Source organism: Lepus europaeus, chromosome 2, assembly GCF_033115175.1.
Source record: "Lepus europaeus isolate LE1 chromosome 2, mLepTim1.pri, whole genome shotgun sequence".
Classification (NCBI taxonomy): Eukaryota; Metazoa; Chordata; class Mammalia; order Lagomorpha; family Leporidae; genus Lepus; species Lepus europaeus.
Window position 1 is genome coordinate 146,003,662 of NC_084828.1, and position 25,692 is coordinate 146,029,353.

Below are 25,692 nucleotides of genomic sequence, written 5' to 3' on the forward strand. Positions count from 1 at the left end.
AGTTGTAGCAGTCTGTTTTTTTTTTTTTTTTTTTTTGGACAGGCAGAGTGGACAGTGAGAGACAGAGACAGAGAGGAAGGTCTTCCTTTGCCGTTGGTTCACCCTCCAATGGCCGCTGCGGCCGGCGCACTGCGCTGATCTGAAGCCAGGAGCCAGGTGCTTCTCCTGGTCTCCCATGGGGTGCAGGGCCCAAGTACTTGAGCCATCCTCCACTGCACTCCCGGGCCACAGCACAGAGCTGGCCTGGAAGAGGGGCAACCGGGACAGAATCCAGTGCTCCAACCGGGACTAGAACCCGGGGTGCCAGCGCCGCAAGGCAGAGGATTAGCCTATTGAGCCACAGCGCCGGCCCAGCAGTCTGTTTTAAGTTGATAACAATTTAAGTTCAACTGTGCACAAAAACTATAGTTTAGCTTCTCCCTACTACATGTTATGCTGTTGTTGTCACCATTTATAACTATCATATAACATTTCTTTAAACTTACATTTTAGTTAGTTATTTTCAAATATTTTTGTCCTTTAACTTTTATATTAGAGTTCAAAGGGATTTATCTTTTGCCACTACAGTAATGCAATATTCTGCATTTGTCTATGTTCACCAGTGAATTTCACACTTTCTTATGCTGCTGAGTTGCTGTTTAGTGTCGTTTTGTTTCAATTTAAAAAATTCTTTCTAGCATTTCTTATAAAACAGGTCTAGTGGTTAGCTTTCATTTGTTGGGGAAAGCCTATCTCTCCATTTTTGAAGGGTGGTTTTACTTGGTGTTTATGGTTGCCATTTATTTTCTCTTAGCATTTTGAATATATCATCTCCTTCCACACTGTGAAGTTTCTGTTAAATCTGATCATCTTATGAGTGTTTCTTTGAACGTGGCAAGTCACTTTTCTCTTGCTGCTTTCAGAATCTTCTCCTTGACTTTTGATAATTTGATTGCAATATATCTTGGTATGTATTTCTTTGAATTCATCTTGTTTGGTGTCTTTTGGGCTTTTGGGGTCCTAAAAGCAATTTTCCCTTCCCAAGATTTGGGAATTTCCCAAACTTTTTTCTTTGGTGAATCTTTCTGGCCCTTTCCTTCTCCTTTCTGCTTCTTTGATTTCCAAAATACATTTCTTGAGCTCACTTCACTCTTTTTAGTCTTGCTCCTCTGACAGCCTTATTTCTGTAAGCTGTCTTCAGATTTCACTGATTCTTCTAATTGGTCTAGTCGGCTGTTGAACCCCTTTAGTGAGTTTTCCAGTGCAGTTACTGTGTTCTTCAGTTTTAATATTTCTGCTTGGAACTTTCAAATGTTTTCTATCTCTTTGTTCTCAGGACACACAATTATTTTGAATTCTCTGCCAGAGACATCATATAATTCTGTTTTTTTTTTTTTAATTTTTTTTTTGACAGGCAGAGTGGATAGTGAGAGAGAGAGAGACAGAGAGAAAGGTCTTCCTTTTTGCTGTTGGTTCACCCTCCAATGGCCGCTGTGGCCGGTGCATCATGCTGATCCAAAGCCAGGAGCCAGGTGCTTCTCCTGGTCTCCCATGCGAGTGCAGGGCCCAAGGACTTGGGCCATCCTCCACTGCCTTCCCGGGCCATAGCAGAGAGCTGGCCTGGAAGAGGGGCCACCGGGACAGAATCCAGTGCCCCGACCGGGACTAGAACCCGGTGTGCCGGCGCTGTAAGGCGGAGGATTAGCCTGTTAAGCCATGGCGCCGGCCATAATTCTGTTTTATTTGGGTTGGTTTCTGGAGATTTATCTTGTCTTCTTGTTTGGAATTTTTTTCAAAAGATTTATGTATTGGCTGGCACCATGGCTCACTTGGATAACCCTCTGCCTGTGGTGCCGGCACACCAGGTTCTAGTCCCAGTCGGGGCACCGGGTTCTGTCCCGGTCGCTCCTCTTTCAGTCCAGCTCTCTGCTGTGGCCCGGGAAGGCAGTGGAGAATGGCCTAAGTGCTTGGGCCCTGCACCTGCATGGGAGACCGGGAGGAAGCCGGGCTCCTGGCTTCGGATCGGCACAGTGCTGGCAGTGGCGGCCATTTGGGGGGTGAACCAACGGAAGGAAGACCTTTCTCTCTGTCTCACTCTCTCTCACTGTCTAACTCTTGCCTGTCAAAAAAAAAAAAAAGATTTATGTATTTATTTGAAAGGCAGTGACAGAGATATAGAGATAGATAAGGAGATAGAGAGAGAGAGAGATCTTCATCTGCTGGTTCATTTCCCAAATGGCTGCAATGGCCAAGGGCTGGTCTGGGCCAGGCTGAAGCCAGGAGACTGGAACTCCAGGTGAGTCTCCCATGTGTGTGGGAGGTAGGGGCCAAAATATTTGAACCATCTGCTGCTGCCCTCCCAGGCTCATTAGCTGGGAGCTGGACTGGAAGTGGAGCAGCCAGGACTTGAACAAGTGCTCACATGGGATGTTGGCATTGCAGGGGGTGGTTTAACCCTCTGTGCTGCAACACCGGCCCTAGACCATCTTTTCCTTATTTGTTGTTTTCCTTGACATTTTGTGTTGATTTCTGTACATTACATGAAATGGGCACCTACCTCATAAGAAGATCCTTATCAACGGACTCACCCAGAGATTCCCGGAGTTTTTACCAACTCTTTCACACCCCAGGGAGAAGAAGGTGGCTAAAGGAGCTGCCAGTCCAAACGCTGTCCCTGTTCTCTCCCAGGTGGATAAACTGACACTTGGACTTGACAGAGCTTCAAGACTGGTAACACAGAAACCAGCTATCTTGGGAGCCCATTCAGAGCAGTTGGCTTCCTAGATGAGCAAAACAGCCCTTCCCTACCCTGGGATCAAGGAGGACCGGGGAGGGGGGGAGGTTTCTTCCAGATCACGTGGTCCTGGGCTGGGACAGGGATTCTGCCAAGCCAGTGTCCTGAATCTCCCTACCGGTTTTGGTGTCTGTTTTTGTCTCCACGGGGGTGTAGTCTGTTTCTGTACTCACCGGGGTGTGGGAGACATTTAATTAGTGTCTGGATTTCTTACAGAGCAATTTTTTTGTCAGTTGTAATTGAATTGGTGAGTATGTGGGGGACAAGAGGGTCCAGGTTTTCCTACTCTGTCTCGATGACATCCTGTGGCCTATTGCTCCTGAGCCAAACTTCTGCACCTCCGTTCTCGCTTTTCTCAGGCTAGGATTTATTCTAGAGGGCTGGAGTTCTCCATGTGAACAGACTTCTCACATGCGAGTCTTCCGTCTCAAGCTGGAGTTCTTTTTCCCCTTTGGATCCTAAACATGGGGCCACAGCTGGCCTGGACGCTCCTGGTATGTGGGTCCCTGATGCCCAAGGGCAGAAAGGGGAGCTCTTAGTTCACTGCTCCCGCTGGGGAGGAGGGATTTGAAACCCCATTCTGTGGCCCTGATGCTATGTATTCTATAACATGAACACGGTCCCCTCTGACCAAAGCAAAAGTGGACACTAGCTTCTGTTGTGAGCTGCTCATCTCTCTCTATCTGCACCCTTTCAACGTTGCACGTTCTGCAAACTTTCGATGTGTGTTCTGGAGGTGTGATGTGCCCGCCTGCTGGGACTCTCCTGGGTGCAGTCTGACCTGGCCTGACCAGGCCTGTGGCCTCTTCCATCAAAACTCACCTGCTCAGGATGCCACCCAATCAAGAACTGATCTCTCGAGGCAAATGATAAATTGCTTCAAGCTGAGATGTTGGGTAATGATAATGGCTTTGATTTACCTCATAAGCTAGCCGTTCCTGAGGGAATGTGATGAGAGCTGAGAGGTGATAACCACCTATTTCAGGGTTTCAGAGTTGAAGACTAAGAGCCTTGGGGCTGGCTTTGTGGCATAGCGGGTAAAGCCACTGCCTGTGATGATATGGGTGTCAGTTTGAGTCCCGGCTGCTCTTCTTCCAATCCAGCTTCCTACTAATGTGCCTGGGAAAGCACTTGGGCCCCTGCATACAAATGAGAGACCTGGAAGAAGCTCCTGGCTCCTGGGTTTGGCCTGGTCCAGCCTTGGCTGTTGCAGCCATGCTGGGCAGTGAACCAGTGGATGGAAGATCTCTCTTTCTCCCTCTCTCTGTAACACTGACTTTGGAATAAATAAATCAATCCTAAAAAAACAAAACAAAACAAAACAAAAAAAACCCTAAGAGCCTTGTCCTGAGCATGAAAATGATAGCTCACTTGATAACAAGTGGACCTCCTGCCCGTGGAGATAAGCGACATGTGTAGTCTCTCAGGTACTTTCTTCACTATTCCCCAGGGGTCCTTATAACCAAAATTTATGGTTGCATGATTGTTTAGACCCAAGCATGTGCCTCTTTGAAAAGCCCTTTTGGCTGATATTATGTAAGGTAATATAGGATTGTCTGCTAGCCTAAGGAAGGTTGACAGAAGAGATCAAGTCTGTGGTTTCCTTCAGTAGGCCACTGGGGAAGTGAAGGTGGTTAGAACAGAGTTAAAATGGTGAGCTATGGAAGAAAGAGCAGGTGGCAAGAGGGTAAACAGACCAAAGAGGGCACTGGGTGTATCTGACCTGTTATTTTAGGGAGTTTTGGGTGATGGATATAGAAAAGTTCAAGGAGGAATAAAATCAGTGGGTGGAAGGAAAGGTATGTTGGGATGCATGCGCTTCTTCATCAAGGTTAAGGTTATTGTTAGCAATAAGGACAGTGGAATGGTATTCCTCTGGAAGTTTACACCCACAGCAGCCCTTGCTGAGCAGATGGAAGAAGGGATGACTGGAAGAATGAATGCTGCCAGTACGTTTGTGTGTCTCTGAGCTTATAAAGTGAGTCAGAGTTATTAGTATAAATAGTTACAGTGGCAACAATATGTCCTAGTGACAGTTCTATTTTAAAAATTAACTTTGAAATCTATTTTAAAATGCTATTCCAAATCCTATGTACGCTTTCTTTTGCTTTCCTTTGAGGACTTGAGTCTGTTATTTACAATGTTTATTACTTTTAAACATATGGGAGTACAGATGATGTCTGTCCACTTTTTTTCTCAAGCTAGTAAACAAACTGGGAACAGGACCAACACGATCGTATTCACTCTGCCATTGACCTTGTCCAGATTCTCCAAGGTCAGAAGTGGTGGTTAGATTTTTGTCAGGATTGACTTGTTTCCAGTAGGAGCTGGTCTCCCGCCTACTAACATTTGTAATCTTTCCTTACTATCTAGCCGGCTGTAAAATTACTAGTACAGTTTCCCCAGGCAATGACTTTGTGATTTTCTACTTTTTTATTGATCAATAAACAGTTTTAAACCAAAAAACCCCACAGTGAGAATAGAAACTTATTTGGTACTTGTAAGTACCTGCCTTGGAGAAGGAAGAGGGATTGGAAAGATAAGAGCCTCAGGCGCCTACTGCTTTCTTGATGCCAGCACCATTAGATGAAAATAGAGAAATGCAGCCATAGCTTAACAAAACAATACTTGTCTATACTATGCTAAATAATTGACTTTTTCCTTTGGAATTAACCCATTGTTCCCATGACCCATTGCGATATGCATCGCTCTATCTAAACTTGAAGAGGGCGGGCTTTGGCCTCTGTGTTCACAGCTGTTTCTTTAGTGCTATGAATAGTGTCTGGCATAGACTTGTTATCTGAGAAAATTATCTTTAGAATAAATCATTGCATAAATGATATAGCTACCAGGCTTGATGCTAAGAGGGTGAATTTATTTGTAGGTTATACTGAGGCTGTTTCCTAGTAATTTCCTTGCATAAGTCCACTGTCTCCAGCTAGATTTAAGGCGATGCCCCAGGTTCTATGTACTTTCTGCTTCCTGTAGCAGAACCTACGGTTAGTAATGACTGTGTCTCAAGCGGTTATAGTTTCCCATCATCCTATTTGTTTTCTTCTGGCTTTGTTTTTGGGTAAATGGAATTTTGAAAATAAGTCTTGAAAATAAAACAATATTTTTAGTAAAAACAAATCAATGAGAAGCTAAGGAAAGGAGATAATTCGTGATTTGAGTTGAAAACTGTCCACATGGGCCACATGGGCACACTGCTAAGTCTGAGAGAGGTTTCGTCTCAGTTTGTTGTTATCATTTGTCTTGTCCAAAGAGTGTTTGGAGGTAGGATCAAGTAGAACCTCTTTTTGTAAAAGCAGTGTTGTGTCATTTTGCTTTCCTGGTAAGAAACATTAAAAAACACTAGACTTTTGGTTTTCTTTTCCATGATGGTCTCAAGTGCCCAGCACCTGACATCTGTGTGATGCCCAGGGCCCCAAACTGGCATTCTGCTCAGTGATGACATGGGTAGGGCTCAAGAGGAAAGGACGGAAGGATAGGAGCACTGGTTTATGGTTCCTCAGAGTAAGAATATGCTTTTCTTTAAAGAAAACGTGTTTTCCTTCAGCAGACATGGAACAACACAGGCGCTGGGACCTGGAAGGGTCTCGGGAGCCTCTGTGTAAATCTCCCCATTTCGCACACCAAGAAACCGAGAACCATGGCCGCTCAGGACTGTCTGGAGTCACGTGATGAGCCAGTGGCAGAGCGCCCCCCATCTGCACTTCAGCAGGGACACCTCCCTCTGCTGTGCTGCCCTCGCCGTCGCCCTCACTGTCTCGGGTTCTGGACCGGGATCGCTCCCCACAGGGAAACCAATGGACGGGCACTTCATGGTGGGGGGCACATTTGGTGCTGCTTGGGACGTCTGCCTTCCGAATAGAAGCGCCTGGGTTTGAGACCTGGCTCCACTGCTGATTCTAGCTTCTCTATGTTCACCTGGGGAAGGCAGCAGGTGATGACTCAAGTGTTTGGGTCTCAGTCATCCATGTGGGAGACCTGGATTGAGTTCTTGGCTCCTAGCTTTGGCCTGGCCCAGCCCTGGCTGTTGTGGGCATCTGGGGGTTAAACCAATGGATGGGAGATTTCTGTTTTTCTGTGTGTTTCTGTCTGCCTTCCAAATAAAAGTAAATACGAATTTATAAAAAAAAAAAAATGAGTACTCAGGGCCAGCTCTGTGGTGCAGTGGGTTTAAGTCCTGGCCTGCAGTGCCGGCATCCCATACGGGCGCCAGTTCTAGTCTCAACTGCTCCACTTCCGCTCCAGCTCTCTGCTATGGCCTGGGAGAGCAGTAGAAGATGGCCCAAGTTCTTGGGCCCCTGCACCCACGTGGGAGACCCGGAAGAAGCACCTGGCTCCTGGCTTCAGATCGGCGCAGCTCCGGCTATTGTGGCCATCTGGGGAGTGAACCAGCGAATGGAAGACCTCTCTTTCTCTCTCCCTCTCTCTCTGCCTCTGCCTCTCTGTAACTCTGCCTTTCAAATAAATAAGTAAATCTTTAAAAAAATATGAGGACTCTTCCAAAATGCGGAAAATGGAATTGGAAGATGTTTATTTTGCTGTGAAGTTTCTGACGCCCATACATGATTTTTCCATAATATACACTCCTACGAACTTTTTGAAGCATCCTCATAGGCATGGATTTTACTGTTTTTTTTTTTTTTTTTTTGCATCAAAATAAACATCTTGTAGTTCTATTTTCTCTGAACTTTTTGAAGTGCCCTTGTATGTGTCCCAGTGACTGATGGGAGTGCAGGGAGCTGCTTCCTGCAGGGTCTTTGCTGGTTTCTGCTCTCGTGCTGCCTGGTACCTTAGGCTCCCTACGTGGAGTCCCCTCCTGGACACTGACAGGGGCCCTAGGTATGCAGCTGACTACATCCCAGGGAGTCAGGCTGACCGCAGGAAGTGTGACCTTGACTCACACTCTACACGGAGAAGTGTGCCCGGTGCCCATGAGCTCTGTTCACGATGGCTCTGGCTTGGCAGACCTCATAAGGCCTTGCCCTCAGCTAATGGATGCAGCCGATGAAAAGTCTGTCCCAGAAAGCCAAAATAGCTCGTGTTCCCCACCCAGCGTCAGAGCAGATTTGAGCCCCTTGAGGAACACATGTGGTGTGAAAAGACGAAGGGGGAGAGGGCCTCAAGTTTTACATATGGCAGCAAGGTAACCCCAGCCGAGTTGGCTTCTCAGGAGAACGCCTGTGGGGTATAATTAGAACAGAGCCAGCCATCCCAACAGATCTATACTTGTGGCTAAGACAAAATTGGAACCAAGGCTAAATTTATCAATAACAGGGTTTAAAAAGGAAAAGAAGACAAATGAAGTAGAAATTTCTCCTTGTTTATTTTAATGTCCAGGACATTTTTTTTTTAGCTGATTTATGCCACGGCGACAGTGTATTTTTCATTTTTTATTTATTTTGGAGTTAATTGGATTTCCAGGTTTTGCAGCCAGTCACTGCAATTGATCCCGGAAAAGATGGACTTATTGCTTAGCCAGGCAGAATCTGCCAATCTTCAAAGGATGGGAAATAAAGGAAAACAGCCCATATGTAGAGCACTCTGGGTCACCACTGGCTCGGACAGCAAGACTTGTTACATCTGGCAGGTTTATGCGAGAACTTCAACACAAGTCATCCTCTTGCTAATGGGTGGTGCCAGGACTCAGTGATGCTGGGATATCGCCAGTGATCCCTGCTTAAATGGAGGTTGGAATCAGGAGTGGAAAACTGACTGAACTTAAAACAGCTCACGTCTTTGCTGGCTCACGCTAGGAAGGGACCATATTTTTGCCTGCAGAATGGCTCTGTTGGAATGCTGCTGTGGCTCGGTGGGCAGAACCAATATGGAACCCATGCCGTCAGCTGATCTTTACAAAAGGGAGTTGAAGAAGCAGCAGAACATGGCCCTTGGCTCTGCAAAAGTCTGACATACATCCAATTATGCACGCGTTCAGTCATGGAATGATTTTTTATGGAGTCTATGCCATGTGTGAAGCGTGTTGCCTTGTGTTGAGCATAGAGGAGTGGATAATAAAAAAATGTGGTTTCTATGCTTCATGGAACTTAAAGTCTATTGGACAAATGATCGTAAGCTTTCTGAAGTCAGGAATGAGAAACCTGGAGCTCCAGGAACATATGATAGGTGGGTATGCTCTGATACAGGAGCTGGAAAATGCTCCTGGGAGGAAATGCTTTTATTATTATTATTTATTTTTTTTAAATTAAACTTTTATTTAATGAATATAAATTTCCAAAGTACAGCTTATGGGTTACAATGGCTTCCCCCTCCCAAAACTTCCCTCCCACCCACAACCCTCCCCTTTCCCGCTCCCTCTCCCCTTCCAATCACATCATGTTTCATTTTCAATTCTCTTTATATACAGAAGATCAGTTTAGTATATATTAAGTAACAATTTCAACAGTTTGCCCCCATATAGCAACACAAAGTGAAAAAAAATACTGTTGGAGTACTAGTTATAGCATTAAATAAGAGTGTACAGCACATTAAAGACAGAGATCCTACATAATATTTTTTTAAAAAAATTATTAATTTTCTATGCCATTTCCAATTTAACACCAGGGTTTTTTTTTTTTTTCATTTCCAATTATCTTTATATACAGAAGATCGATTCAGTATATATTTAGTAAAGATCACATCAGTTTGTACCCACGCAGAAACACAAAGTGTAAATATTTTTATTTTTTAAAAATTTTGACAGGTAGAGTTAGACACACAGAGAGAGAGACAGAGAGAGGTCTTCCTTCCATTGGTTCACCCCCCAAATGGCCGCCACAGCCAGCGCTGCGCCGATCCAAAGCCAGGAGCCAGGTGCTTCTTCCTGGTCTCCCATAAAGGTACAGGCACCCAAGCACTTGGGCCATCCTCCATTGCCTCCCGGGCCACAGCAGAGAGCTGGACTGGAAGAGGAGCAACCGGGACTAGAACCCAGCACCCATATGGGATGCCGGCGCCGAAGGCAGAGGATTAACCAAGTGAGCCATGGCACTGGCCCCAGGAAATGCTTTTATTACAACTGTTTTTGTGAAGTGGAAGCACAGGTCAACACACCCTGCTGTGTGAGACCCTCCTCTTCCCAGGACCAGCTCTCCTGACCTTCTGGGGAGTTTTGAGGTAATCCCTGGCTTGCCCAAGCGCCTCCTCAATAGGAATTATCCTCATATCTGTTCTCATTTTCTACAGGGATGGAACATATGGTCAACCAGTTTAAAGATATTTCCCAGACTCCTTTGCAGCTCAGCAATAGGCCTTTGTCCAAAGTTGGGATCAGGGAAGAAGTGATATATATACACCTTCTGGGACACGCACTTAAAGAAGTAGGGCATATGTACTCCTTCCTGCTGACTGGAACTTAGAGATGGCGCAGAGGAGTATTTGGGGGCCGTGTGTACCTGGGGTGGTTGAATGACCAGCGAGAATGCATGACTGATAGGCCTGCTTACTTCTGTAGATTAGACAAGAGAAAATATACTTTATCTTGCTTGAGTAACCATGATTTAAGCCTTTGTGGCCATATCTGGCCTCTATTCTCATCCAGCAGTTCTTGAAGTAGGATCTGGGAACTCCGTGAGGGAAGGGTGGGGTCTCAGACCCTTTCATAGTATCCAAAAGGGTAAGACTACTTCATAACAGCCCTAAAGCTTGATTTTTGCTTCCCAGGCTTGTTTATTCATGCATGTGTAGGTGAGCTTTCTAGAGGCTACAAGATGAGCCACATCACAGCAGACTGCATACAGAAACAGATGGAAGAACACAGCTGACTTCTCTTGGGTCAGATGTTAGAGGATTGCAAACATGCAAGACGGTACCACCCTTGTCAATGAGCGTTTTTGAAAGTAAGTTGTTTAGGCTGGCGCCGTGGCCTTAACAGGCTAATCCTCCGCCTTGCGGCGCTGGCACATGGGGTTCTAGTCCCAGTTGGGGTGCCGGATTCTATCCCGGTTGCCCCTGATGCGCCGGCCGCAGCGGCCATTGGAGGGTGAACCAACGGCAAAAAGAAGACCTTTCTCTCTGTCTCTCTATCCACTCTGCCTGTCAAAAAAACAAACAAACAAAAAAACAAACAAAACAAAACAAAAACCCAAGAAAGTAAGTTTTTCAGTAAAGGCATTTAGTTTGCATGTTTATTATTATTGTTTTAAACTTAGTTAATATAGTTTAAAATTCTGTTTTCATTTCAGTGCAGTAAATACAGACACATATAATCCACATAGATAAAATCATTTGGGGTTGTCAATAATTTTTAAGAGTATCCATAAGGCCTGAGAGCACCATGTTTGAGAATTGTTTTTCCTAACCAGTACATGCAGCTAGGCGTTCCTTGTTGATCTACAGCCACATGATCTAGGGGTTGTGCACCTGCTGTTTTTTTTTTTTTTTAAAGAATTATTTTATTTATTTGAAAGAGTTACAGAGAGAAGTAGAGCCAGAGAGAGAGGTCTTCCATCCACTGGCTCACTAATCAAATGACCGCAATGGCCAGGTCTCCCACATGGGCACAAGGGCCCAAAGATTTGGGCCATCTTCTACTGTTTTCCCATGCCATAGCAGAGAGCTGGATGGGAAGTGGAGCAGCCAGGACTTGAACCAGTGCCCCTATGGGATGCCAGCACTACGGGCTGGGGCTTTAACCTGCTATACCACAGCGCCGGCCCCAACACTTGCTGGTTTTGAGATCAGCTGGGGTTGGTCAATCTTTCTCTCTTATGCCCCTGCTTCCACTTTCTTTTCTTTTGACTTCCCCAAGTCCCCAGGAATTGACTTCAATGTACCTACTTAGATTGCTTGGGGCATTTCTTCCCTTTTCCAACCTGTACTGATTCAGCCATCACTCAACAATGAAGCCTGGAATATGGACGAGGAACTGTGGTCTTCAAGGATGACCAGAGCACAGTTGCCACTTTGGTTTGGCTCATACTCTAGCAGTGGAGAGGGGCTGTGAACAGACAGTGGCAGCGCAGGCACTTGTCAGCACAGTAGTGGATTGCGTAGGGTTTGGCTCTGGGTGGGTGTGTGGTTCAGGAAGGTTCTAAGGCAGAGAAGACTGAATGTATCTTTAAAATAAATATAAATTTGCCTCTGTGCAAGGAAGGGTGAAGACACCCAGGCAGAGGGAACAGTAAGGGCAGAGGCACTGTGACGTCACAGGGCAGGGTGTTTTTAGAAAAAGTCAAAGTGGTTCGTGATGGAATGAGAAGCTGAAAAGGAGCCAGGGCCCATTAAGTCATGATATACAATTTTGGTTTTTTTTCTCAAGGCAGTGGGGAGTCATGGAATAATTTAATAAAAATCATGTGATCATATTTGATTTTGGAACGGGATCAACGTTTCTTCAGGTTGCTTAGGGGCCATGTCCGTTTGCTTCCAGGAGGGGCTGTGCTTGGGTTGTGACTGGCGGGCTGACCTCTCTAGAGAACTCTTGGCTGTGCTCACTTCAGTCCACTGACACGCTTCCATTCCGGGAGGGAAGGAAGGGATGAGTGGTTGTGACTATGGATAGTAAAGTATGTGTCTCTTTGAATTATCTACATGGATGCCCCACGGATTAATGTTTGAACCCTAGGGAGGAAGGAGCGGTAAAATAATTAAAAAGAGCTGCTTTTTGCTGTAATTATGACTATGTGTAAGTTACAGTGAATTATAACTTTATGAATGTGTTGTAAGTGTGTTTTAAATGAGTCTTTATAAGTTTACTAATTTTAAATGTTTTGGAGCATTTATTCTGGCATATTCTATGCACATCGCATATTCGAGTACTGCTACATCTAATCCTTACAGCAAGCCCATCACGCACGTCCCGTCTTATCTGCCTTTTCATGAATGGTGCTGAGACCCAGAGAGGGTACAGGATTAAATCCTGCATGCAGCTGGGATTGTGAGGCTGTCCTCTTGACTGGTCTTCCTGTGCCTTCTGGTCAGGAGGTGAGGACCCCAGGAAATAGGTGGATCTGCAGGAGGCTGGAGGTCCTGCAAGACAAACTCATTGCCTACTAACCAAGGCAGAGCCTCTGCAGAACGCCTGGGTGGGAAGCCTGGCAGCAGCTGCAGCATCACCTGGGAACTTGTTAGAAAGGCAACTTCTTGGGACTAGCACTGTGGTGTAGCTGATAAAGCTGCTGCCTACAGTGCCAGCATCCATATGGGTGCCGGTTCGGGTCCCAGCAGCTCCACTTCCGATCCCGCTCTTTGCTATGGCCTGGGAAAGCAGTAGAAGATGGCCCGAGTCACTGGGCCCCTGCACCCACGTGGGAGACCTGGAAGAAGCTCCTGGCTCCTGGCTTAGGATTGGTGCAGCTCCAGCCGTTGCTGCTAATTGGAGAGTGAACCAGCGGAAGGAAGACCTCTCTCTCTCTGCCTCTCCTTCTCTCTCTGTGTAACTCTACCTTTCAAATAAATAAATAAATCTTTAAAAAAAAAAAAAAGAAGAAGAAAGGCAACTTCTTGGGTCCGAACTTACACCCACTGAATCAGAAATTCTGCCCTTGGGGCTTGGCAAACAGTTTTTTTTTTTTTTTTTTTGACAGGCAGAGTGGATAGTGAGAGAGAGAGACAGAGAGACAGGTCTTCCTTTTTGCCGTTGGTTCGCTCTCCAATGGCCGCTGCGGCCGGCGCATCGTGCTGATCCAAAGCCAGGAGCCAGGTGCTTCTCCTGGTCTCCCATGGGGTGCAGGGCCCAAGGACTTGGGCCATCCTCCACTGCCTTCCCGGGCCACAGCAGAGAGCTGGCCTGGAAGAGGGGCAACCGGGATAGAGTCCGGCGCCCCAACCGGGACTAGAACCCGGTGTGCCGGCGCCGCAAGGCGGAGGATTAGCCTGTTAAGCCACGGCGCCGGCCGCAAACAGTTTTTAACAAGCCCTCAGGGTGATTCTGATTCAGGTCAATTTTGAGAAGACTGGATCTGAGATAAATAAATCCCTGATTAGGGGAAGCTGCAAAGCCATTTCCGAGGTTGTTGGTATCACCAGAGTAAGAAATCAGAGCCTGCGACTGGCTGCTCGGCCCAGGCTGCTCTCAGAGTCAATTGGGGAGCTTTAAAATCACAGCAGCTCGCCAGCCCCCCCCTCCCTGCCCAAGCCTGTTAAATCAGAACCTCGCTAGAACCCTGGCATCAGATTTCTAAAAATGTTCCATTGCCTCCCAATAAATAAACATTAGGAAAACACGTATGATTAAAACATTTCCCAGGTGATGCGAACGTGAAGTCAGGGTTAGGAATCCGTGGTGTTCAAACTTGCAGATGCAGCAGAATGTCCTGGAGCGCTGGTGGGTAAAGAAGCAGTCCTCCTCTCCCCTCCGTGGTTCAGGGGTCTTGGGGGGAGCCCGGGAATGGACGTTCAAATGAGTTCCCAGGTGGTGCTGATGCGGCTGGAGCAGTGGGTTAAGCAGAGAGAACCAGACCGGGGGGGGGGGGGGGGGGGCAGGAGCTGCCAGGCTCCTCCCTCTGCAGTGAATGGGTCAGCCACCACGCCAGGTGTGCCACTGGGCCTGTGTTGCAATTTACCTGGCTGAAGCGGGGAACATTCTAGTCCCTTATCAGTATATTTCACCTGCTAAAATATACATTTATTACTTAAAAATTTAGGTCTAAGATTGCTTGAGATGTGGGTAAGAAAAACCAGTTTTCAGACATTTCTGTCTTGTTCCTGCAAGGATTTCCCTGCACTTGAACTTGCAGAATGCAGGTGCTCTGAGGAGAAAGCGAAGGTTTGAGTTATCAGTCGGGATCTGTAGCCAGAAATCGGAGCTTTAGAACAATCAGAGTTATGGGGCATTCAGTAAAATACTCACTCCTCCAACAACTTCTGAAAATCGTCCAAGGCAATTTAACTTTTATTTCCTCTATAGAGCTTGTCACCATTTATTAATCTTAATTTCCTTCAACACTGCATATCAGACGAGAGCCTGATTTTTCTCCTCTGTTTCCATAACATTAATATTTAAATGGCAGAGCATGACACTCATAAACAGCCACGGAGGAACGGGCTGAACGTTCTAAGAAGGAAAACCCAGACTAAATGCCATGCACAGGCTTCTTCCCTAAAAACAAAACAGAGCCAAGCCAAGAAAACACGCAGGTGCACCCTGCAGTACAGAATAAGAGATGGAGAGGCTTGTCTGTGAAGGGAGGACATTGTCTCCGAGACTTCCGTTCTCACTGAAGGAGCACTGGGGGAGGTGGAGGCTGAAGGCTGTGCAGGTGGAGTTGTTGGCAGAAGTCTCTCCACTGTGACGCCAATGCCAGCTCACAGAACCATCCGAATCAGGCTCTGTGTTTGGTTTGTGGCTTCAGGGGGTTAGCTCTGCTTTATGATGTGGGATTTCCCTTTGGCACTGCTTATGTGCTAGGCTGTGGGCTACAGGTGGCGAGAATACCAAGAGGGATGAGACACCATCCCAGCATCCCAGCAGCTGGGGGAGAAGAGTCTATACAAGCTTAGGCCCCATGGGACATGTACTGAGGAAAGATGCAAACACAGGGGCCGGCGCTGTGGTGCAGTGGGTTAAAGCCCTGGCCTGAAGCGCTGGCATCCCATATGGGTGCTGGTTCTAGTCTCGGCTGCTCCTCTTCTGATCTGGCTCTCTGCAATGGCCTGGGAAAGCAGTGGAAGATGGCCCAAGTCTTTGGGCCCCTGCACCCACATGGGAGACCAGGAAGCAGCTCCTGGCTCTTGGCTTCGGATCGGCACAGCTCCAGCTGTTGCGGCCATCTGGGGAGTGAACCAGCAGATGGAAGACCTCTCTCTCTCTGTCTCTACCTCTTTCTGTAACTCTGACTTTCAAATAAATAAAATAAATCTTTTTTTAAAAAAAATATATATAAACACAGTGATAGGACATTCCCAGGAGCAAATATCAAGAAGGCATTGCAAGAGATTTTGAAAGACAGACTTATTAACAAATGGAGACACAATAAGGGAACAGTTCTGATTCACTCTAGACTTCCAAGGTATTGATTAAGCCCGTACTTTACGCCAGACACTCCATTGGGTTCTGAGCATAGGAAGACAGAGAAGACATTTTGCTACTCCCAAGCAGTGGGGAACCCATGCAAGGCCAACCCAGCACAGCAAAGCCTTCCTGAGGAAGTCATGTCCAAGCTGAGTGCTGAGGGATGCGTGGGGGTTATGGAGGAAGTGGAGACCGAAGACAGACGGTGGAGAGAGGGAGCAGCGTGTACTAAAGCCTTCAAAGACAAGACCACCAGATACTTGGGCGGACTGCAAGGAGCCCAGCGTGGCCAGAGGAGACTGTGTGAGCGTAGAGGGAATGAAGCTGAGGGCTCATGGGGACCAGAACAAAGAGGGCCAGTTAACACTCAGATTAAGGCTTTTTAAGAAAGACAACCACTAAGGGGCTTTACCTTGGGCACTGTGTGAGCAGAGGCAAAGGTGAGAGGCTGTTCTGACCGTGCCATAGGAGAGGCTGTAGGAGATTCCAAGACTGTAGGCAAGTGATGGTAAGAGACTTTTGGCAGGAAGACAGTGAAGGATGATGGGGCTGGTAGAGGAGATGGAAAGAAGTGTTGGATTAAAGCAATAATGAGGAGCCCGTGCTGTGGCATGGTGGGCTAAGCTTCTGCCTGTGGCACTAGAATCCCACTGGGCACAGGTTCGTGTCCTGACTGCTCCTCTTCTGGCCATCCAGCTCTCTGCTATGGCCTGGGAAAGCAGTGGACGGTGGCCCAGGAGCTTGGGCCCCTGTGCCCATGTGGGACACCCAGAGGAGGCTCCTGGCTCCTGGCTTCAGATCTACCCAGCTCTGGCTGTTGTGGCCATCTCTGGAATGAACCAGCAGATGGAAGACCCCTTTCTCTCTCTGTCTCTCCCTCTGTCTGTAATTCTGCCTCTCAAATAAATAAAATCGTAAAAAAAAAAATAATGAATTTGCATCCATAGGATTTGATGGCTGAGTGGCATAGTAGGAGGAAGATAGTCTAAAATGACTCCAAATTGTTTTCGTTTTGACTTGGGCCACGTGCATGGTGGTGTCATTCAGTCACGGAGTTAGAAAACGAAGGACTAGGCTTGCACTGAGAGAGGAGGCTAGATTTGGACATGTGAATTTTAGGTGCTTGTGTAACATGCAGATCAAGAAGTGGAGGAGACAGCTGGACACAGGCATTAGGATGGAAGTGAGCCATGGACCGAGAAGGGATCACCTAGAATGAATGTGTAGAATGAGATGTCAGGAAAGGATGATTTCCATTACCATTTCTTTTTTTTTTTCCCAAAGATTTATTTATTTATTTGAAAATCAGAATTACACAGAGAGAGGGAGAGGCAGAGAGAGAGAGAGAGAGAGAGAGGTTTTCCATCCGCTAGTTCATGCCCCAGAGGACTGCCATGGCCAGAGCTGAGCTGATCTGAAGCCAGGAGCCAGGAACCAGGAGCTTCTTCTGGGTCTCCCATGCAGGCGCAGGGGCCCAATGACTTGGACCATCCTCCACTGCTTTCCCAGGCCATAGCACAGAGCTGGATTGGAAGAGGAGAAGCCGGGTTTCGAACTGGTGCCCATATGGTGCCCACTTCAGGCCAGGGCGTTAACCCACTGTGCCACAGTGCGGGCCTCCACCATTTCTTTTTAACACTATATTGACTGATGGTTCTGGATAATTCAGTAAAGTAGGGTAAGGATATTAGAAGGATAAGAATTGGAAAGGAGGAAATAAAATGGCCTTTATTTGCAGGTTATATGATAATTTACACAGAAAACTCAAATTAATCTACAAGTTATTAGAAATAATAGGGGAACATAGGAAGGTGGCTGGGTATAAGATTAATATAAAAATCCATTGCATTTCCCTACACCACCAAAAACTATAAAACCAAATTAAAGATAAAACAAATCTGCAAAATTATCACAGAATATCAAATATGTAGGAGTAATCTAATAAAAGATGTGAAAGACCTCTACAGGGAAAATTATAAAACCTTATTAAGAGATATTAAAGATTTCAATTATTATCTGTAGATTCAATATATTTCCAATCAAAATTTCAGAGTTTAAAAAATGTATTTGATAAAATGAATCCAAAAGCAGTCAGAATATTTCTGAAATGTACGGGCAGGAAAAAGACAGTATAGATTACTGTGTGGATAGACAGACCAGAGGCACAGAAGAAAGAACTACATAGGAGACTTTGGAATGTGACAGAGGTGACTTACCGATTCATAAGAAAGAGTGATCAATAGATAGAAATGAAAAAAAAATAAAGATTATCCATTATCCACAAAGCAAAAGGTGAAATCTGATGCTTGCCTCATGTTATTCCAACTCCAGATGGATTAATGATTTAAAGACACTTTAAAGAAAGTTGAAAACAAGGTACAAACTTAGGTAAGATGTTCATAATAATAGAACTGCAAAGGATTATCTTGTACAAATATGTAAAGAACTACAATAAATCAATGAGAGAAACACACACACACACACACATATAGGAGACCTAGTAGAAAAATGAGAAGAATGGCCGGCGCCACAGCTCAACAGGCTAATCCTCCGCCTTGTGGCGCCGGCACACCGGATTCTAATCCCGGTCGGGGCACCGATTCTGTCCCGGTTGCCCCTCTTCCAGGCCAGCTCTCTGCTGTGGCCAGGGAGTGCAGTGGAGGATGGCCCAAGTGCTTGGGCCCTGCACCCCATGGGAGACCAGGAGAAGCACCTGGCTCCTGCTATTGGATCAGCGTGGTGCGCCAGCCGCGGCGGCCATTGGAGGGTGAACCAACAGCAAAAAGGAAGACCTTTTTCTCTGTTTCTCTCTCTCACTGTCCACTCTGCCTGTCAAAAAAAAAAAAAAAAAGAAAAATGAGAAGAATATATGAGTAAAAAATCACCATGTGACCAACAAACTTCTAAAGGGATGTTCCTCATCATTAGTAGTCAGGGAAATGCAAATCAGAACCTCAATGAGATATATTTTGCACCTACTTAATTGGGTACAAAGGAAAATGCCAAGAAGAAGCAATAACTTTGGGAAAATGTTTAATATTATCTCCTAAAGTTGAATGGGCACTCAGTTTAGAAATGAGTTTAGGGGCTGGTGCTGTGGCATAGCAGGTGGAGCCACTGCCTGCAGTGCTGGCATTCCATATGGGCACTGGTTCGAGTTCCAGCTGCTCCACTTCTGATCCAGCTCTGTGCTAATGGCTTGGGAAAGCAGTAAAGTATGGTTCAAGTCCTTGGGCCCCTGCACCCACGTGGGAGACCCGGATGAAACTCCTGGCTCCTGGCTTCAGAATTCCAGCCGTTGTGGCCATCTACGGAGTAAACCAGTAGATGGAAGACCTTTCACTCTCTCTCTCTCTTTCTCTCTGCCTCTGCCTCTCAGTAACTCTGCCTTTCAAATAAATAAATAAATAAATAAATAATTCTTTAAAAAATGAGTTTAACATTGTTTTGTAAAGTTAAAGATTTGAATTCTTTATACCTAAGCAATTCAATTCCAAGATTTATACCCAAGAAACCCTTGTACATGTACAATGGGATGCATGTACATAAGTAATCAAAACAATATTTTTTTCAATAGCAGAAACCTGGAAATAACCTAAGTGGCTAATACTAAGAGTGGAGAATAAATGGTAGCATATTCACACACAGATTATTCTAAAAATCTAACAATGAGAAAACCACAGTAACTTTTAGCAATATGAAAGAGAATCACGTCAAAGGAGAAAACTAACTCTCCAAAGGTTACTTACAGCATGATAGCAAAATAAAGTCAAAGATATTACTAATCTATGTACACATATTATACGTATGTAACATGTATGTGTGGATGTAATTTGTATATATTGATAGATCATGTGCTTGCATAGCCTGTATACAAAGGAGGGCAAGGACATTTACCTGGAATTCAACAAGAGGCTTGCTCTGGGTGGGGAAAGGAAGCAGAGGATGGAATGATGCAGGATAGCTCTGATCAGGTGTGAGTCAAAGCCAAGATTCTAGCTTTGTTTTTTGAATGATGCATTTATGAATGTTTAATACAGTATTAAAAATGACTACATAAAATAGCTCAGGCACTGACCCATGATGAGGGTCCCATCCATCAAGGGCTGTGATAAAGCCCATCTTGTGCATCTGAAGTCCAAGTAGAGGAAAATAATTTTCTCAGATGGGTAGAAAATCGTTAGCGACACCAATCAGGGAGAAGCCTGTAATAGGCAGAGTGTTCTCACACTCCTCACTTATATACAGAAGGTACTTGTGGGGGTACCTCCACAGGGTTATAAGGGAATGCAAGAAAGTTTGGAAAGACAAATTGCTGGGTGAGTTATGTATTGTCTAAAAATGTTTTTGTTCCTTCCCTAAAAACAACGTCATTTTCCGTCCCTTGACAACTTTGGGGACATAGCTGTTCTATGCTTTCCTATTGCATTTTTGCCCTGCAATTAAAGTGTGCTGTTACTGGATGATTTGCAACTGAGTTAAATGATCTGAGTCACGTGGACCAAAAGAGTTATACTCAAAACTCAATGTTTCCATTTTAATGGTTTAAAATAACTGAAACATCCAGGAAACTAGCAAAAACCAAAATTTCTTTAGAGGTTTTTTTAATTTTATACAAATCATTTTCTTTTTTACCATTATCAACTAAAATTTAATCCAATTTGGATTCTATCCCCCGAGTTTTCCTAGACTTTTTCTTTCTTTCTCATCTTGAATCTGGTATGTTGCGGTTAGAAATCATAGGCTGAATCACCCAGCGTTGCCTGTCCACTTTGTGTGACCAGCAGAGACCCCAATAATGGGATTTTCTCTGCTCGTGGACGTGCAGGCTAACCGTGATTGACTGTTGACCCAACTTTATGAGAACAATTCGGAAATGGTTTTCTTGGTATGCAGCAACACTTGCCCTTTACCTGCCCTAAAGACTCGTTCACAAGAATGAGAGACTAGACATGAAAACTCCTCTGAAGGAAGCAGCCTTAAACACCTGTCAGGTCACTGGCCCCACGGCCTCCTCGCAAGTGGAAACTTCTCTCCTTATGAGCCTAAGCAACTCTGACAAGCTCCACTCTCCCGCTTTGAAGAGGAAGTGTGCTCAGGAGCGGGACCACACTGTGTGAGCTGGGGGCAGGAGCCCCTGCTGGGTGCGGGCATTCTCATAGCCCCCAGCTCCTTGGCTCTGAGCTGGCTCTTCCTTCTCTCATTAAAAGAAAGGCTGGTCAACCCACAGCTGGTCGTTTCCGCTTCTCCAGAATGGGGCTTGTGGCAGAATTACATCCTTTGGCTGCTTCTGTGTCGTCTCCCCTTTCCCTAGTTAGTCACCTGTTTCTGAGGCTGAGCCTGAAATGGAAAGGATCCCAGCAATGCCTAATAGTCCCTCTGCCCTCATTGGTGCAAATTCCCACGTGACTGCAATGGAATCCTTTAAACCTCCTGTAGGCTTCGTTTGAAATGCCCTCTTTCCTGGGATAATTGTTTTAGCTACTGACGATGGAATCTTCGTGTCCGTGACAGGTGAAATGCTTCACCAGACAGTAAGTGCCTGGAGGGCCGGGGTGCTCTGTGCCACTAGGATTCCTTGGTGCCCAGCCCCAGGCGTGAGGGACAGGCGATTTCAGAGACTGGAGGCGGGATTTTGGCTAATGCGATGATTTCATGGCCTGAAGGGCCAATCACATCCCACCCATCTTCTCCTCTTCTCCGATGCCTTCCTGGAGAGCTAAGTTTGCAAGGAAGAGAAGCAAAGTGCTCCTCAGGCAAGCAACCAGCAACTCAACGTTAAGACCTGATAAAGCTGGGTAGGAGACATGGCTTAAGGTTTGGGAATAGGGCTGGCGCTGCGGCTCAATAGGCTAATCCTCTGCCTGTGGTGCCAGCACAACCGGGTTCTAGTCCTGGTCGGGGCGCTGGATTCTATCCTGGTTGCTCCTCTTCCTGTCCAGCTCTCTGCTGTGGCCCGGGAGTGCAGTGGAGGATGGCCCAAGTGCTTGGGCCCTGCACCCCATGGGAGACCAGGAGAAGCACCTGGCTCCTGCAATCAGATCAGCGCGGTGCGCCGGCCGCGGCGGCCATTGGAGGGTGAACCAATGGCAAAGGAAGACCTTTCTCTCTGTCTCTCTCTCACTGTCCACTCTGCCTGTCAAAAAAATAAATAAATAAAGGTTTGGGAATAAAGTGGGACCTCACACCTGCATGCCCCAGTATCCGCTAGGTGAGCACTAGGACCACGATGCTCAGGTGAGTGTGGGAAGAGATAGACGAAGATCAGAGAAAGATGGCTGGACTTCGGAGAGGCTCTGCAAACGCTTCCAAGCCAGCCCTCGGAGAAGAGGCAGGCACTCAGGGTGAGTGACTTCCCTCCAGCGCCAGGCCCTAGCTGATCTGAAGACAGAAAGGAAAGGGGAGCACGGCACCCGACTTTTGTGGCAAGGTGACTCCGCCTGCCAGGAAAAAGTAGTCCCAGTCCATCAACTGGCAATTCCTCCACTCAGCAGAGAGTTAGTAAGGGGATGAGTGAGACAGGAACAAAGGTAGTGGAGACCCCTCCCCCATGGTGAGTGAGTACTCAGTACTGTTTGTTAAAAGAGTGAATGAAGAAGTCAGGCAGTGTTGCTAGGGAGTTGTTGCTAGAGAGATGTCATTTGCATACAAATTTTGCATTATTAGTTACTAGGTGCCTCTAGCAAGGAGGCTATGGGAGGGCCAATATATTGAGTAAGATCTGGACGGAGGGGACAGCTCCCCGTGTTCTGCCGAATCCCAACACAGGAGCTGGGCTTTAGTTAGGTTCAGTTTCAGACCATGGTATTGAGTGGGTGAGTACGGGGAAGGATGTCATGGAAAAGCCGAATACTGGATTTCCTTTTCTCTTCCCCAATCCAGTTCACTCCCCACAAAGGGAACAAACAAGCAAGAACATCTCCCAAACAAAAATAGAATGGGCCCCAATTCTCATGCCTTACTGGGCCAGAGCTAGCCCCACATCTTTTTTAAAGAGATCTTTTTTATTTATTTGAAGGGCAGAATTACACACACACACTCACACACACACAGAGGGAGAGAGAGAGATCTTATGTCCACTGGTTCACTCCTCCAATGGCTGCAATGGCCAGGGATAGGCCAGACCAAAATCAGGAGCCAGAAGCTTCTTCTGGGTCTCCCATGTGGGTGGAGGGACCCAAGCACTTGGGGCATCTTCCACTGCTTTCCCAGGTGCATTAACAGGGAGCTGGATTGGAAATGGAGCGGCCAGGACTAGAACTTGCCCCCATATGGGATGTTGGCATAGCAGGTTGCGGCTTTACCTGCTATGCCACAGTACTGGCCCTTAGTCCCACATTTTAAAAGCTTAGAAGCTTGAGATACATCAAGAAATCATATGCAAATGATTAAGAATTTAGAAAGCACTTGGAGTAGAGAGTGTGCAGTCCAGTGTTGAGGGGCCAAGTGGTGTAGGTTCTTACCCAGCATGTGAAAGAATTCGAGGATGATATGTAGATTAGCAGAGGGACAAGATTTATTAGCAAAGTATAAAATGCACACTCAGGAGGGAGAGGGGGTGTGGGCAAGTTCTAGTGTGAGATATAACACATGAAGTTCAGAGCATCCCTCCAGGTGAGGCATCGGGGGTGGGGCTTTGGGTGGAGTTTTCCAGGAAAGGGCAGAGGTTTCTGGGAATTGGGTGACCGTCCATCTTCTGGCCTTTTTAGGAAGTCTCGGGAGTGTCATGGTGTCAGGTGCCTGATGGGAGCTGGAGTGTCAGCCTTACTAATTTCATTATACTCATGTTTGAAAAAGCCATTGGTCATCAGAGGGATGCAATCAGCGGCCGTGTTGGATATTTGCTACTGGCATGGGTTCTGGGGGGTGGCTTTGCTACAACAATGATTTGGAGGTGCTGGGCTTGGGAGGAGTTTTTAGGGGCAATCTTGTCGGGAAAGGTGTGGTGATATAAGTCCTCCAGTTCTTTCTGGGACTGTCTCCTTACCTATAATCAAAGGTGAGGGTGGGAGCAGCTCTCTGTATTTAGGAGGGGTTTATCAGCGGAAACAGTAGAGGACTGGCCTGTGAACTGCATTAAGATGAGTTATGGATTGGGAGAACTTTCAGATGAATGATGCTAGAATACTCAGGAAACCCACCTGCTCATCCCCAGCCCAGTGCACAGCACCGATGAGATGGTAAGAAATAGATGTTTTCTGAGTGAACGATCGGGTTATGGGATCATCATTCTTGAGGACTTTTACGACCAGCACACACTGCTTTGCATTTGGAACGTTTAGGAACAATGAAAAGGGACCAGATGATTTCTCACATCTCCTTCAGGTCTCTAATTCGACAAAAGACCCAAATTGGTTGAGTCTTTATTCCAAGGGACTTCTAAAGTGTATCTGGAGGCCATAGGTAATACCACCTTTGAAGCATGGATCTGTACTCACACCCCAGTTTCCCTGCAGAAATATTTTAGACTTTCATCTTTATTGGAAAATTGCTGTCATTGTTCCGTTCTACAGCGCCATTATTTATTCTAATCGCCGAGGCCGTGTGACTTGGGTCCCTCTGATACACATCACTGCGAGTTGTACGTGTGCTACAGGGAGGCGGAATGCACCTCAAAGCTGTAGTCAGATTGGCTTCCTAAACGATGCTGCACATTTTAACCGGAATTTGTGCAGTATTCTAGTGGAAAAAAGAGGTAGGGGGGTAGAGGGAAGGGTTCCTTTGGTTTTCAGGCTGTTAACTGTAATTAGCCTGGTTTCTGAGATGTAATTATCTTGCAATCTCAAAGCAAACACCCTGGAGGAAATTGCACTGTTAAAGACAGCACGGCATTAAAAATAAATTATTACCCCGGTGCCTGCTACTGCTGCTTATGGTTTGCGAGCTGTCAGGGTTTCTGTTAGCAAGCACTTGTTTAGGGCTGGAGTTGTACAGCCATGTTGACACTGTTGTACCCGGATGGGAGGCTTGGTTTGCTTGATTGTCACAGTGATGTGAGAACTTAACGCTAGCAAGGTGAAGGTTGATGTTGTACCATCCGCATTCTCTTCACCCGTTTCCATCACCAAATTGGCTCCTGGGTGGGGGTGGGGGGTCAAGAGAACAAGGTTGGTTTGGTATAGCTTGGGCAATTCAAACCACCCATAAAGAAAAATTCAAATTGCTTGGAAATGACTCAGAGGAAACAAGGAAAAAATCCAAAGTATTGTAGGGACAAATGTTGGGAGATCATGGCTCATCGTCAATGGCCATTTGTAGAAACAAAGAAAGACCATGGGGTTTGAAATCAGACTTGCGGGCTTCAATATCCAATTGTGCACATTGTACACGCCACGGTACTCCCCACAGAGGGGACGGGGGCGCTGACATATCCCAGTGCTCCCCGATCAAACGGTGTGAGTGTGGAGCTGCTTCCATCCAGAGGAAGGGAACATTCTGCTAATTTGCCCACTCCATAGGAATGCTTTCAAAATAAATGCGTCTGCCCAGAATGTTAAACCATGGTGCCATGTAGGCCACTCCTATGGTCTGTGTGACCTTCATCAAACTACTTTCTCTGAGATTCACATTCTCATTCAGGAAAAGAAGACCGATCATCACAACAATAATAGCAATTCCCAGGATTATTTTGAGGACTCAGAACAGAATCTGAAAAGCATGTGTTCACTGGTGCCAGGAGTTTGGGTGATAATGATGGTTATGACCGGGACAATCATTATTATCAAGGACTCGCCTGGGTCTAAGCCTGCAGCAAACCCTGAGAAAGCCAGAGGCCTCTGGGAGAGGCAGCAGACCTTGGCTCCCTCTCACAGAGCTGAGGGTTTGGTTGGAGCGATAGGGCCCAGGCACCAACAGGCAATTAATTATGTCATGCTTTTGTCTGGGTTCTGTAGGGTAAGGATTCCAGTCTTTGTAGCAATTTATCTTGACTGTTAATTTGGTGGTGGGATTGACTTGT